The 14625-nt window shown below is 37.5% G+C and overlaps 1 protein-coding gene across 3 annotated transcripts in view; it reads right to left on the minus strand.

Moving 5' to 3' along the window:
- dlgap2a (discs, large (Drosophila) homolog-associated protein 2a) overlaps nt 1-13780 on the minus strand; it is a 54711-nt gene extending 40931 nt beyond the window's left edge. For 2 of the 3 annotated variants that reach the window (XM_077731372.1, XM_077731370.1), the window contains exon 1: nt 8818-9122. The gene's annotated coding sequence lies outside the window, so the exon portion shown is untranslated. Of the gene's footprint in view, nt 1-8817; nt 9123-12230; nt 12334-13422 lie in introns of those variants that run through there. The other variant, XM_077731371.1, reaches the window with a different exon arrangement.
- Between the last annotated feature and the right edge of the window lie 845 nt (nt 13781-14625).

The following is a 14625-nucleotide window of genomic DNA, read 5'->3' on the forward strand; positions in this document are numbered from 1 at the left end:
AAATTCATTTTTTTCTGCTACTAATTATTATTGGTATCTATTTTAAAGTTCATAAAAATATGAAAATACATGCTGAAATTGTAAATAGAAGCTAATCTTGCTACTTGGACTTAGCACTGAAGTAAATAAATAAAAATAAACATTAAAAAATATATATATTTATTTTTCAATAGGGGCGACCCTACATAAAAAGTATATATAAATATATATTTAATAGGGGCGACCCTACATAAAAAAGTGTATATATATATTTTTTAAATAGGGGTGACCCTACATTAAAAAAATGTATATACTTTTGTAATAGGGCATATTTTTGTACTAAACGGAGTATAAGGCGCATCTTAAATGAATGGCCTACCTTAAAATTAGTCATATATAAGTCGCCCTGATTAAGAAAACAAAGTAGGAGTAGTATTAGTGCTGGTAGTGGTAGTAGTAGTAGTTCGGAATTGTGTTATTCATCCACTAGGAGATTTAATAGTAATATTGTTTAGGAGTTGTGTTATACATCAATTACATACAACTATTAACCAATATTAACCAATCTATACCGGATTTTAAGAAAATAAAAGTCTTTTAATTGCGTTTTATCATGCGGAAAATACATTAGCCAAATCTTTTGGGGCTACTAAGGCTATTCTGAAGTATTTTTAGGTAAATCTTAAGTTGTAAGTCAAAACTACCCCCTGATGGACCAGAAACCAAACTATAAACGGTAGCCAATTTGACCCAAAAACAAAGAAATATCCACATCATTCTTATCCAGATGTTGTCCAATGGGAATTCCATCCTCATGTTATTCCACACTTTTAACGTTCAAGGGTCAGTGGACAAACAGCTGCGACCACTAAGCCTTTTCGCGATAAAAACCTTTTCAAAACACAAATACACTGTCATTTCATTGAATTTCATGTTCTGGAAGGCTGGTTTAGGCATTTTGTAGCTAGAAATTCAAAGCAGTTTATCTCTATGGCTGATAAACAAACACTGGTTAAGAAGACAAACATCTTGGGATGAGAATTGTCAGCAAAGTGTCGAAAGTGAAGTAATTCCCCACGAGTGTACGTACACAAACACACAAAGACACAAACAAGCTCTTAATTCCTGCCAAGCTGATTGAGGGCAGCGCCTCAAAGCCATTAAAATTATATTTTGAAGGTAGCGGGCCATGTATGGAGCTCCCAGGCACGTTAGGCATACGGGAAAATGTCATATGATTTGATATTAATTCAATGGCATTGGGCAGAGAATGATTTTTATAATGAAATCAAGCCTGTTTAAGATGAAATATACATTTGTATTTTGTCACATAAGATTCCCCAAAGCCATGTTACACTCAGCGCTAAAATTGTTGTCCCTCATAAAATTCAAACTAGCATCACAAGGCTATAAAATTCATGTAACACGCTCGACCAACCAGAATTTTTGCCTAAATAAAATATGAATCACTCTCTCTTATTTACACAGAACTTGTAAAACCAGCAAACCATTTTTAAAGCGCAAATATTGACATTTTCCCCTGATACCTATACAAATTCCATTCCAGTATTCATTGAAATGTATTATCATTTCTTTTGTTTTGTCTTTTTAAATAACAACAACTATTTTTTATAGATTTCAGCCTTGTTATTGGCCATTAACATACAGTAGAACTAAAGTTTACCCATAAAAATAAGAAAACAAATCTAGTTTAGACATTGTACAGAGTTAGCAAGGCTACATTAAAGCTAAAATAATTCATTTGTTATCACAATTCCTTTTTAAAACATTAATAACATTGCCTAATGTCTAAAAATGCACCCATTGGTTGTTTTTGAGACACCAATTCCCACCTGCTTGTTTAGTACCAATAAAACCTAATCTATTATGATCCGACAGCCATTTCTAACCACCATAAAAAATTTCAACTCTCTACGTTACACGGTTTGGACAAACGTAGCGAGAGAATCTTAACATACACACATAAATCATGCTTTACAAGGATTACAGATTAACACAGCATAGTAAATGATAAAAAAAGACGACAAATGCAACAGGGCACATATTTACTCACATAGTGCGCACTTAAAAGTCTAAAATTTGCTAAAAAGTGGACGGTTTGCCCAATTAGCATGCACTAAATTCAAGATTCTCTAGATGTCGCTGTATGACACTGACAAGTTTACTGTCTGAGTACATTGCTTGCTAACAAGCTATATTTAAATACTAAAATAGCGGCTAAAGCACACTATTAGCAACCAACAAAAAACTTACATAAAAAAATCCTCTACAAAAGTTGTTATACGGTGCAAAAAATTAGAAATGATCAAAAAACGGGAAAAACGTATAAGCTAATAGGTACATAGTTTCCACCCAAACTTTCTGGCATAATTACAAGCAAAAGATGGATGAATATGAATAATGCAAAGCAGCTAGTTGAATTAGCGGGTGCTAATGTCAAACATGTGTTGTTCAGCGGGTATCGCAGAAGCACCACCTGGCCTAATGACCCCACTCTTTGCTACTCGGCGGGATGCTGCCGTGTACGACCTCAGATCAGCTGTGAGACGTCTTTTGATTGTTGCATTGGCGGACTAACCGGGTGGCGGGGGTGTTAGATCAGTGTGGGTGTTGGATCGTTCTATTGAGGTGCAAATGTTGTAATAAAAGTCGCTTTCATTATATTATCGTAGATTTACTCGGAAAATAAGGGAATTGGGTAGTGAGGATGTTTTTTTTGTAGTGCACGGTGGGGTGAAGATGATAACGAGATGTTCCACGATGCCACACAATGATTTGATTAAAATTTGGCAATGTCATGGCCACGTCACATTGATGATTTATCTGCTGTTATTAATAGGCAAGCGTTAGGGGAGTGGGAGTAATTGGATCTTGGTCAAGACTGACTGCCTAATTCCATGAGCAGTGGGAGGAGCTAAAGAAGTAACAACTAGTGGTTTAAAAACAACAATCATTTGCATCAAGGGCCATTATGCAAAATATTTTACTTGCTAAAATAGTCAAAGTTTCTGTAGTACTTGGTTGAGAATGTCAGAAATAAAAAGCAAAATATATATGAATAGAAATGGACATACTTTGGTATTTTTTGGACAATTATATTTCAAAATGGTGACAAAAATATTCATTAAAATACAGTAATCGCTCGAATATTGCAGTTATTTTTTCCTTTAGTGTGGATTTTAATTTATATCAACCAAAAAATATATATATATTTTTTTAAATTAATAGCGCAAAAAATGTTGAATTCGCAATAAGTGAAGACGCAATAATCGAGGGATTACTGTATATCATATTTTTTCTAATGGGTCAAGAAAATGTCAATATAAAAAAACTACAGGGAGCTATAAAACTATGTTTTCATTTAAAAAGAACATTTAAACAAAAGTACTCTGTCCTTTTGTACAAGAAAACAGTATGAAAAATGCTTACTAATGCAAAAATAGACAATTATGACCATTTTTTAAACTAAAAATTGTGATTCATTCACCAAAATAGATGCAGATATGACAATATATTAGTCAAGTCAATATTGGTCGAGATAACGACACGCCAAAATAAACCAAAACTATAATTTGACCTTTGACACCAGTGGATTAGCAGTAACAACCCCCCCAAAAATGAATGTCCGCCATTCATTCCAATCCATTCAAGGCTTCCCATTAGTAATTTCTTTTGAACGATACACGTCACCGCAACAGCAAAAAATAGTATCCAATTTTAGCCCCTCCCCACTCGCTCTTTCATCAAACCCATTTGGTGAATCATGGTAGCGTGCGGCATAATTAGCAGACATATGAGGAATCTCCGCGTAAGCGTTATGTTAATGCTTTCCGAATTGCAGTCGCTCTCTATTTTGACTCAGCTCCTGCGGGAAATAAGATGGCTGGTAAATTAAGATGATGGATACAAAGAATAAAACAACAAATACGAGTCACTAAAGACAGGATAGTATTACGTAAAAAAACTATGGGGAGTGGGTGTGGTCAATTGTGTTCTTACTAAGCTATCATGTCCATGCAGATATATTAATACTGCAATGCGGTCCAGTTAAAGTACATGTCAGTACTGGATACCTTTTTTTTTTAACCGCGGTAAGTACTTTTTTAAAGAAATACACGTTAAGGTACTAGGTATTACTTATTTATTGATTAAGTGTTTATTTATGTACTATAAGGTGAACCTTTAAATCTCATTAAACCTGTATAATGACAATAAAAGCATTGGATTCAATTCAGAATCTGGCAACGCGGCTTAGTCACATGACGCCTCCAGCCTTATTTGTTGAACGGAGAGCGTGAGGGTGAGCGTGCGCGTGGGTAGGTGCGGCGGCGTTGACAGATTGGGTGAATTGGGTGGGTTATATTTACGGTGTGATTGGAGACACAGTCTTTTTGATCTGGCAACCCGGAGGTGATTAGGAACATCATTGGCATGGTTAGTCGTTTCGACGGGTTGCCAGGGTAGGTGGCTTTTGTGATGGGAGAAGCAGAAGAGCTAATTACCCGATATTTTGCTGTTTCTTTTTCATGCAAGTTATAAAAGTATGTTTATATTAATTAAGTGGATTATTGTTAACGGATTAGGTGATCTTAGTAATAAAAATGTCTATTAAAATGATTAGAAACGCCAAAAATGACATGTGAATTACGTTTTATTTGTTTGTTGTTGTTTAACAGGTTTAACATTTGAATATTAATAACAAATCAAATAAAATAAAACATCTCCCATCCAATTACGAGGCTTAGACTAAAGAAAACAACAACAAAAAGACGGAAAATTCATGATGTCTCCTCACCAATTGCCCCCCCGACCCCAAACCTTCCTACTTTTTAAGCCCACCCACATGTGCTCCCCCCCATAAGAAGCCAAATTTGAATAGGTGGGGGGTGAGGGGGGTTTATGGAAAGACGCAAAAAATGAGTGCAGCAGTACTGACGAGTGGTGCTGTCTCCATGGCAACTAAGGGAGCGAGGCCCTGTAACGTGGTGTCAAAAAACATAGAATTTAAAACCTAAGCCAGGGGTATCAAAGTCATTTTAAAATGTGTCCAAATTCTCTTTTTAAGTCTCTTAATAGCAACAAATTGATGATGTGGATTCTGCTTACTGTCCAAATTTGGCCGGGTTAGGCTCCAGCACCCCCGTGAGACTCGTGAGGATGAGCAAAATGACTGACATCAGCTGATATTGGGTAAGAGGTCGGTCGGGTCCTGGTCACGCTGAACTGGTCGACAGTAAATGTCACGACATGGAAAAGAAAGGTCAGAGTGCCCCGAGAAAACCCACACAAGCACTGAGAGGCCAGAGCAGAGATACAAATCTCCATTTTAGTAACTGTCATTAAGAGCTGCTTACCACAACAATCATGCAATGATTAATATGTTATATAAATCATTCTGTTTTGTAATGATTGTTACATTGAACTACCACATTTTCTACACTATAATACACACCAGACTTTAAAGTGCAGCATTGATAAATGCCCTAACTTAAAATTCCCTTCATATATAGTAGTAGTAGTAGTTGTAGTAGCAGCAGATATAGTATTAGTATTAGTAGTAGTAGCAGCAGCAGATATAGTATTAGTATTAGTAGTAGTAGTAGCAGCAGATATAGTATTAGTATTAGTAGTAGCAGCAGATATAGTATTAGTATTAGTAGTAGCAGCAGATATAGTATTAGTAGTAGTAGTAGAAGTAGTAGCAGCAGATATAGTATTAGTAGTAGTAGTAGTAGCAGCAGCTATAGTAGTATTAGTAGTAGTAGTAGTAGCAGCAGCTATAGTAGTATTAGTAGTAGTAGTAGCAGCAGCTATAGTAGTATTATTAGTAGTAGTAGCAGCAGCTATAGTAGTATTAGTAGTAGTAGTAGCAGCAGCTATAGTAGTATTAGTAGTAGTAGTAGCAGCAGCTATAGTAGTATTAGTAGTAGTAGTAGCAGCAGCTATAGTAGTATTAGTAGTAGTAGTAGCAGCAGCTATAGTGGTATTAGTAGTAGTAGTTGTTGTAGTATTAGTAGTAGCAGCTGTAGTAGTAGCAGCTGTAGTAGTAGCAGCTATAGTAGTATTAGTAGTAGTAGTTGTAGCAGCTGTAGTAGTAGCAGCTGTAGTAGTAGCAGCTATAGTAGTAGCAGCTATAGTAGTATTAGTAGTAGTAGTTGTAGCAGCTGTAGTAGTAGCAGCAGCTATAGTATTAGTAGTAGTTGTAGTAGTAGTAGTAGTAGTAGTAGCAGCAGCTATAGTAGTAGTAGTGGTAAGATTAGATAACAGCTTTTGAGAAATTTGTTTTTTTAGTTGCGCCTTATAGTGCGGAAAATACCGTGCTAGTATTCCAGTGCGTGTGTGTACTACAAGTTTTTGGGTAAAAATACTGTGAGAGGGTGACACTATTTTAATGGCCCACAACATGTTTGTGCGTGTGATCGTTCTTCAATGGGAAAAGTCAATGCAGTCAGTTGGACAGCCATTCAAGTCAAAAGCATTAGCCCGGCAGACGGGGTGCCGTGACAATCGTTTGGGCTTCACACGGTCTTACGGGCGCGACTGACACATCATAAACGCGCCAAAATGACACATTTGACATCAGCGGCTGATCGCCGCCCCCGGGGGGAGACCGGGGGTGCCGTGGTCCCACTGCGGAGCAACTGACCGCTCAATTAGTCAAACGAGCTAGCCTGAATTTGTCTTAAGTAAAAATTAGCGTGTTAAATCTTTCAGCTGTCACTCAAACTCCTCAATATTATTTTAAAATTACAGTCGGCAGGTGCATTTATGCATATCTTGGACATTTTTCTGAATATTTTGTATGTAAAAGTACCATAAAATACAATATGTGAACAGAAAAAGCTACACAATTACTACCACAATAATTCATAACTACATATAATTAAGCTGTCATGTACTTTTAATGAGTTTTATGCCAGCAACAATTAAAAACTAATTAAAAATGGGGAAAAACAACAAGTAAAAGTTATGAAGGGCAATGTGAGTCTATTTAAAAAGCTAATTTCTGAGGAAATTGTTAAAAATGTATTATTATGTTCATATCTCAAAACCTACAGCTTAGTAAGCCCAATTCATTCAAGATGGCGACACTGGTCTTGACAGATAAACAAGCAGGCAATTGCAGGAGTGTTTGCAAAAGATTACTTTTGTTTTTTTATAGTCATTTGGTTCAAAATGTCCTGCTATATTCTATACTCAAAGCCTAGAAATGCTTAAATGGAACAATTTTTTCTGAAAGTTAAAGCACGTGGTGACAAATAACTTAAAATTCACGTTACCAAAAAAAAAACAACAGTACTCAACAGTACTTAGATATTAAACACTACTTGGGTATCAAACAGTACTTGGGTAGCAAACACTACTTAGATATTAGACAGTACTTAGATATTAGACAGTACTTAGATATGAAACACTACTTAGATATGAAACACTACTTAGATATGAAACACTACTTAGATATGAAACACTACTTAGATATGAAAAAGTACTTAGATATGAAACACTACTTAGATATGAAACACTACTTAGATATGAAACACTACTTAGATATGAAACACTACTCACATATGAAACAATACTTAGATATGAAACAGTACTTAGATATGAAACAGTACTTAGATATGAAACAGTACTTAGATATGAAACAGTACTTAGATATTAGACAGTACTTAGATATTAGACAGTACTTAGATATTAGACAGTACTTAGATATTAGACAGTACTTAGATATTAGACAGTACTTAGATATTAGACAGTACTTAGATATTAGACAGTACTTAGATATTAGACAGTACTTAGATATTAGACAGTACTTAGATATTAGACAGTACTTAGATATTAGACAGTACTTAAATATGAAACACTACTTAGATATAAAAAAGTACTTAGATATGAAAAAGTACTTAGATATGAAAAAGTACTTAGATATGAAAAAGTACTTAGATATGAAACAGTACTTAGATATGAAACAGTACTTAGATATGAAACAGTACTTAGATATGAAACAGTACTTAGATATTAGACAGTACTTAGATATGAAACAGTACTTAGATATTAAACAGGACTTAGATATTAAACAGTACTTAGATATTAAACAGTACTTAGATATTGAACTCTTTCTCATGAATATAATTTTGAGAGCTGGTTTCAACAGTAAACCAAAAGACCGGCGACCAAACGTCCAAGCAACCCTCAGCCATGAACATCAAAAAAAGACACATGCACAAGAAGACCCTGACCAAAGCTACGCCATCTAAATTGAAGTTAAGTAGCACGTAGCGGCCTGGGCGGTAGAGCAACTGACTGTCTGCAGTGCAGCAGTGGACAAGAAGAACTCGGAGCATCTAAGGCGCTATGACGAGAAACGGGGAGACCCTCCTCAAAGCCGCCAGTCCACCCCCACACTCGCGGCGCCATCCCATACCTGGTGAATCCCTGACGAGGATTTCCTCTCATGGAAACCCAGTAGGGACTAACATAAAGACCACAAGTCATACTGGCAAAAAGTGACCCGCCCTTGATAAGTTTTCAACTGGGATGACTTCCATAATTCTTACCTTGTATGCAAACTGTATTTTTTCATGAATTAATCCAAAAACTACATATGAAAATGCGTCAAAAACATAACTAATTTCAGCAAGTTGCTGCAGTCCAACAGAATGAATACATTAAATGTCACTACAGTGATTTTGAATGATGAAACAGGCTTATTTAAATGCTCTACATTACCCACATCTTCATCCTCTAACTTTTACCCGGATAAAAGCCAAAGCTAACCACAAAAAAAACCTTACATAATAATACCAACTAACTTACCTGGCAAAGTGTCTACGACATCTCCGGTCTGTTTTTTTCACCCCAGACAGCAAAATATCGCATTTATTGCACCAGGCAGGTTGAATTATAGACTTCCCTGAGCTCACGATGTGTGGGTACCCTTCTTTACGTATTCTATTCTAGCGGAAAAGCCAGGCGGGTTAAGGACGGCGGTTCGATGCCGGCGAGATGCGGCGATGGGTAGCGAGCGTGGCGTTGTGAGCATCCACTGCAGCACGGCGGCGTGGCGGTGCTGCAAGAGAGAGGAGAGGCGGGCGATACGCGCATTTGCCTCTGGTGCTTCCCTCTGCTTGGCTGGACGTAAACTGGGACTGGATTGTGGATTCTGGACTTCCAGTGAAAGGTTTTCTCAAGAACAGATGACGTTAGCGTGGCAGAAAATGAGTAAGAATGGCTGAGATGGGTCTTTTGTTGTAAAATGCATCTAAATAGACTAAGGGTTTATGTAGGTGGTGTGAAATTGAAGGCTTGTGGGCAGAAATTGGACCGCTAGGGAGTCTGATTTGGTCATTCTGTGACCGGTTGTTAAAATAGGGCAGCCAATGAGCTCATAGGGAAGATTGAATTGCCTCAAAATTAAGAAAATGTAACCTAGAAATGTCCAAAAATCAGCAGAGACTAAGAAATGAATAAGAAGCATCACGAAAAGTCTCTCAAAAGTGATAAGAAATGATCCATGATTTACTGAAAGTACCCTAAAATGGAAGGGGAAAAAACATAATACAGAATTCCTCAAAAAAATGAAAGCGTTTGCCCTATTTTCTCGCATATAAGCCATATTTATCGCATTTTTTTACTGAATAAAGTGTACAGTTTTTGTGTGCATAAATTAGACTGCGGCTTATATGCAAAACAATTGTGAACGTACAGTACCAATGAACATCAGAACAACCAAATAGTGGACCACTTCCGGCCCACGAACCGCATACTTGACATCACCAGGTCTAAACATTAGTTCTATGGCGTCTTAATAACCATTACAGATGGGCAGAGATTCCGCCAAAAAATATTTCTACTGTAAAAGTACACAAGTCTGAATAATGTCCGACTATGAATGAGCACTTTTTCGCAAGCCTACGAGGGGCGCTTGAGTTGCTCTAACGAGGCAGCAGGCTTACAGGACTCAAGGTCGCCTGTCAGAGCCGCTTGCCAACAGCCTCAAATCCTCCAATGATTAACAGCGGCGGCCGGTCGAGGATGGAGCAGCTGTCAATCTGGATCAATAATGACGGCCAAGACAGACGGCCAGACGTTTGGGCTCCAAATACCCGCGTTTTTAACCAGGTATGACGGAGATTTAGCCAACTATTGGACAGGGAGACATGGGGGTGCTTAAAATCGTCCATCCGTCAGAGTGGACATGCATAACAGATGCCATTTTGTGTCCTGTTCAAGTATTCATTTTTTGAGCCAGTTTTCCTCACAAGACCTGCGGGGGTGCTGGAGCCTATCCCAACATATTCGGTCCTCAAGCAGTGGACACCCTGAAATGCTAGCCGGCCAATCACAATGAGACAAAGGACACAGGTGCTCACACTTTTTACTTTGGAGCAATTTAGTATACAATGAGGCTAGCATGTATGTAGCATATCAATAACAAAAGTATCAAAATAAGTCGCAAATACAATCTATTGTCATGCCCTTAATTCTTCCAAACTTGCCGATCTGACAATGGAGGGAGAGGAACACCCGCAAAATATCAAAAGGGTTGAAACAGTAGGACGTTAACTTCATTCGAGAGGAAATACTACAAATCGAATTGGGAGCTAATTGAATTCTCTGTCTGCATGCTAGGAATATCTGCCGGTACTCTTTGGTTTATTTGCTCTCTCTCTATCAGCATCAAAATGGTCTATCACTTCTTAATATGTGAATATTTCAATATGTTACAGTATTGGTCTGAATATAAGACGACACTCACTTTTGGCCAAACAAAAGTATTTCCAAGAAACGAGTAAATCAGTATTGAGTTCTAAAACCGAGTCTCATTAGCAACACAAAAGAAACCCGTTTCAAAAACTGCAGAAAGGCATATTCTGAAATGCCGTCTTGTCCTCACAAGGTCACTTTTCTAATCCCAAAACATTCCCATTAAAATGTATAAGACTTGGAAGCCAAGAAGGAACTGCCATGAATGCAGAGTCCAATCAATAATGCAGTGCATTGGCCAAGTGGGTCTAAAAAACAAACGGGATGAATCAAAGTCTTCGGTGAGGTTGCACAACAGTGTGTAATTTCAGAACTTTCTTCGTCAACAAATGTATTGACCGAATAAGCGGGAAGTAAAAAAAAATGGGCTTCTACTCTGAATGACAGCCTCACCAACAAAAGTTTTGCGTTCAAATTAAGCTAACGTAACTTTTAATAATACATATACTCAAAATTTTGACCTGAAAACAAAAGAATGTTGAGGTCACCCCTATAGAAACTACCGTATTTTCACGACTATAAGGCGTACTTAAAAGTCTTAAATTCTCTCCAAAATAGACAGTGCGCCTTATAATCCAGTGCGCCTTATATATGGAAAAAAACTGAAAACCAAAAACGAAAAACCACCACTGTCGTATATTAAAAAAAACAAAAACGCCTGAACTGAATACTCAATACTGTTAAATATGCAGATGCCATCTTAGTTTACAAAATCTTCCATCGTATAACTCCTCCCCCACTGCAAGATTTAATACAAAAAAATCCAAAACATCAACAATGGCTGGCTCTAGAGGTGACTGTGTGGTGAGTGCTTCATACCTGGAAGTCAATAGCAATTACCGTATTTTCACAACTATAAGGCGCACTTAAAAGTCTTAAATTTTCTCCAAAATAGACAGTGCGCCTTATAATACAGTGCGCCTTATATATGGAAAAAAATGTCATTCATTGGGGGTGCGCCTTATAGTCGTGAAAATACGGTATAATGAGTCCGAGTAGCAAGTGACAGGACAGGGGGTGTGGCTTCTGCATATGAGATTAATGTGTGACACTATGATCTGGTCACTGGGAGATAGAAAAACAATATGATTTTGATATAAAACATTAATTTCCCATTAGCTAAAAGTGTACTTCCATTGTTTCCAACCTGAAGGCACATACTTAAAAAAATCCAGTTTAATTTTGCCCAATTTTAGCTCATCAATATTGTACCTTTTCCATGGCACAATACTTTTAATGAGCATATTTTGCTATTATTGATAGCCGGAATTTAGCAAAAAGGCTGATGCAGCACTATTAAAATAATAATGTGAGCTCAAAACACTATGAATTATAAATAGGAGAATGTGTAGTATAAGAACAAGGAAAGGATTGCGTTGACCTAAATTCTCACAGGATCATGTTTAATGTAGCATAAAATAAATAAATAAATAAATGTATATATATTCATGCGTTCATCTTACCTTGGACTTTAAGGGGCTCTGGAGCAATCATGGAATTGGACTCTCGATCTTAGAGCTGCGAGGCGGACTTGGTTACCCAACACGAGGCTCCTCCTCATCGAAACTATGGAAGAATTTTAATATTTATTCTCATGAACACTAGTCAAAGTGTCTTATGCACTCTGTGGCGACCAAACCTCCGGGCGGCCAAACGTCCGGCGACCAAACTCACATTTCCTGCTTAAATCTGAGAGAAATTGACAATCTGGCATCTTTAAATGGCTTCAGTTATGATAATAACCCTTGGTTTGAGAAGCAGATCTGTAAACGACTGTGGTGAGACCGATTTAGGTAGAAAAAAAGTTTGATTTGACGTTGAGTTTAGTCTCTCAGGGCCGAGACTTGCGTAATCTCGCTGAAGATAAGATGTCACCTTGAATGAAAGCAGGCTCCAGTTAGAGGAATAGAGAAATGAATGGCTTGCTGGTGCAGAAAATTAAACAGGCCATGGATTGCCTTCCTGAATAGAATGCAATGCAATGCATGGCCTGCAGTAAAATCATATTTATGCAAATTCATAAGGGAAAAAAAACTAAGCATCCATCCACATCCCAATTTGGACTCATATACAAATTTCAAAATGGCTACTTGAAATATATTTTTTTCAATTTGTCCAAATCTGGTGGAACGGTGGTTAAGTGGTTAGTGGGTAGGGCTCACCTCTTCGGCATCGAGGGTTCAATCCCAGGTTTAAATCTTCCTATGTGGAGTTAGCATGTTCTCCCTGGGCTTATGTGGGTTTTCTCCGGGTACTCTGGTTTCCTCCCACATTCCAAAAACATGCTAAGCTAGCTGGATAACATTCTACATTGTCAGCAGCTACGATTAGCTTTCCTTTCTCTCATTTTGCCATTCGATAGGGTGTCCTGAGCCTATAGTTAACTAGGATAGGCTCCAGCACCCCCCGCGACCCTTGTGAGGATAAAGCACTTGAGAAAATGTATAAATGAATTGTCAAAGTCCGACTATGACAGATTTTTTACACACTAGTTAAATAAATAGTCAATAAATATCTTCAAATTACAGGACTACATGTTGTCAAATCCAGTAAACTACCCCATGATGCAAAAGGGTGACAAAAACAGACTTTTTGAAAGAGAATTTTAGCAATTCCACGACTGATGCACATCAAAAATATGTTTGGAATCTGTACCTGTTGGCGGTAAATCTTCCTGGACATCACTCACTTTGTCCGGGGACAAGCGGAAACAAACAAAACCCAGGCGGCAGGCGTCCCCCCGCCAGGCACCGTGTAGCTCACTGACAGGAGTCCTAGGGACATACCAAGAAGAATTACGGTCAAATCGTTACTTTCTTGGCCTGGCAGGACTGCAGAGGCTATCCGCGGAACAAGATGGCTTTCAGACCAGACAGCTGTTTTGCTTCTTAGCGTCAGCTCCTATTCTTTGTCCAAATCAATAATGGGACAAATCCATTTCTGGAAGAAGTCTTGAAGGCAACTATCCTGGACAATCTATGTAGGAAGTAAACAAACCCCAATAGTATGGTACCCAGCGGGACTCATTCCAATGCCTTTTACTGGATATTTTTTCAAAAATGTCTGATTATCATAATTAATACGATGTATGTACCAAAGCACCACCTAGTGGAAATCTTGAAATAATTCAATTTCAATAGTGTTTTTGCATGTTACATCCTTCAATAATTTATCCTTTTTTGGCCTGACTTCAGATTAGGTACTCACAAATCATAATTTTGAGCCAAAACTGGGGGTGCCGGAGCCTATCCCAGTCAAGTTTGGGAGGTAGGCGGGGCTTACAAACTTTGTTCCATAATGTAATGACAATATATCCCAATAGACCACCTATTAAAATGCAATACTCATTTAAAAACACTCACACAACCAAACTGTATTAAAAATACTCATTTTTAAATATGACAATGCATATTGTGGAATTTAAAAGGTAGCTAAGTGTCAAATATGAATGTTCCTGAAGTAATTTTAAAGTTTTATTAGTATAGTGAGCGTATAGAGGTTTATTTATTCTCAAGTCAGTTAGTTAGTACTCAACAGGACTAATTCCAATACCTTTCACTGTATATTTTTCCCAATGGATTACCATAATAGTGTATGTATCATTGTTAGCTCTTATTATTTTTGTTGTCATTATTATTCTTATTATTTATAGGTTTTTTATTTATTTATTATCATACATTGTGAACACCTGCGCCTTATAGTCCAGTGCGAGTTTCATGCAAAAAAAAATGGTGGGCGTGGCTTGTAGTTGGCTCCGCCTTCTCATCCTAAGATTGACAATAAGTTTTAGCCACAAAGTTTAGCCATCTGTAAATATTCCATCAGTGACAATTTGTGGGTAAGCTAATGCGCAAATTT

This window comes from Stigmatopora nigra, chromosome 13, assembly GCF_051989575.1.
Source record: "Stigmatopora nigra isolate UIUO_SnigA chromosome 13, RoL_Snig_1.1, whole genome shotgun sequence".
NCBI lineage: Eukaryota > Metazoa > Chordata > Actinopteri > Syngnathiformes > Syngnathidae > Stigmatopora > Stigmatopora nigra.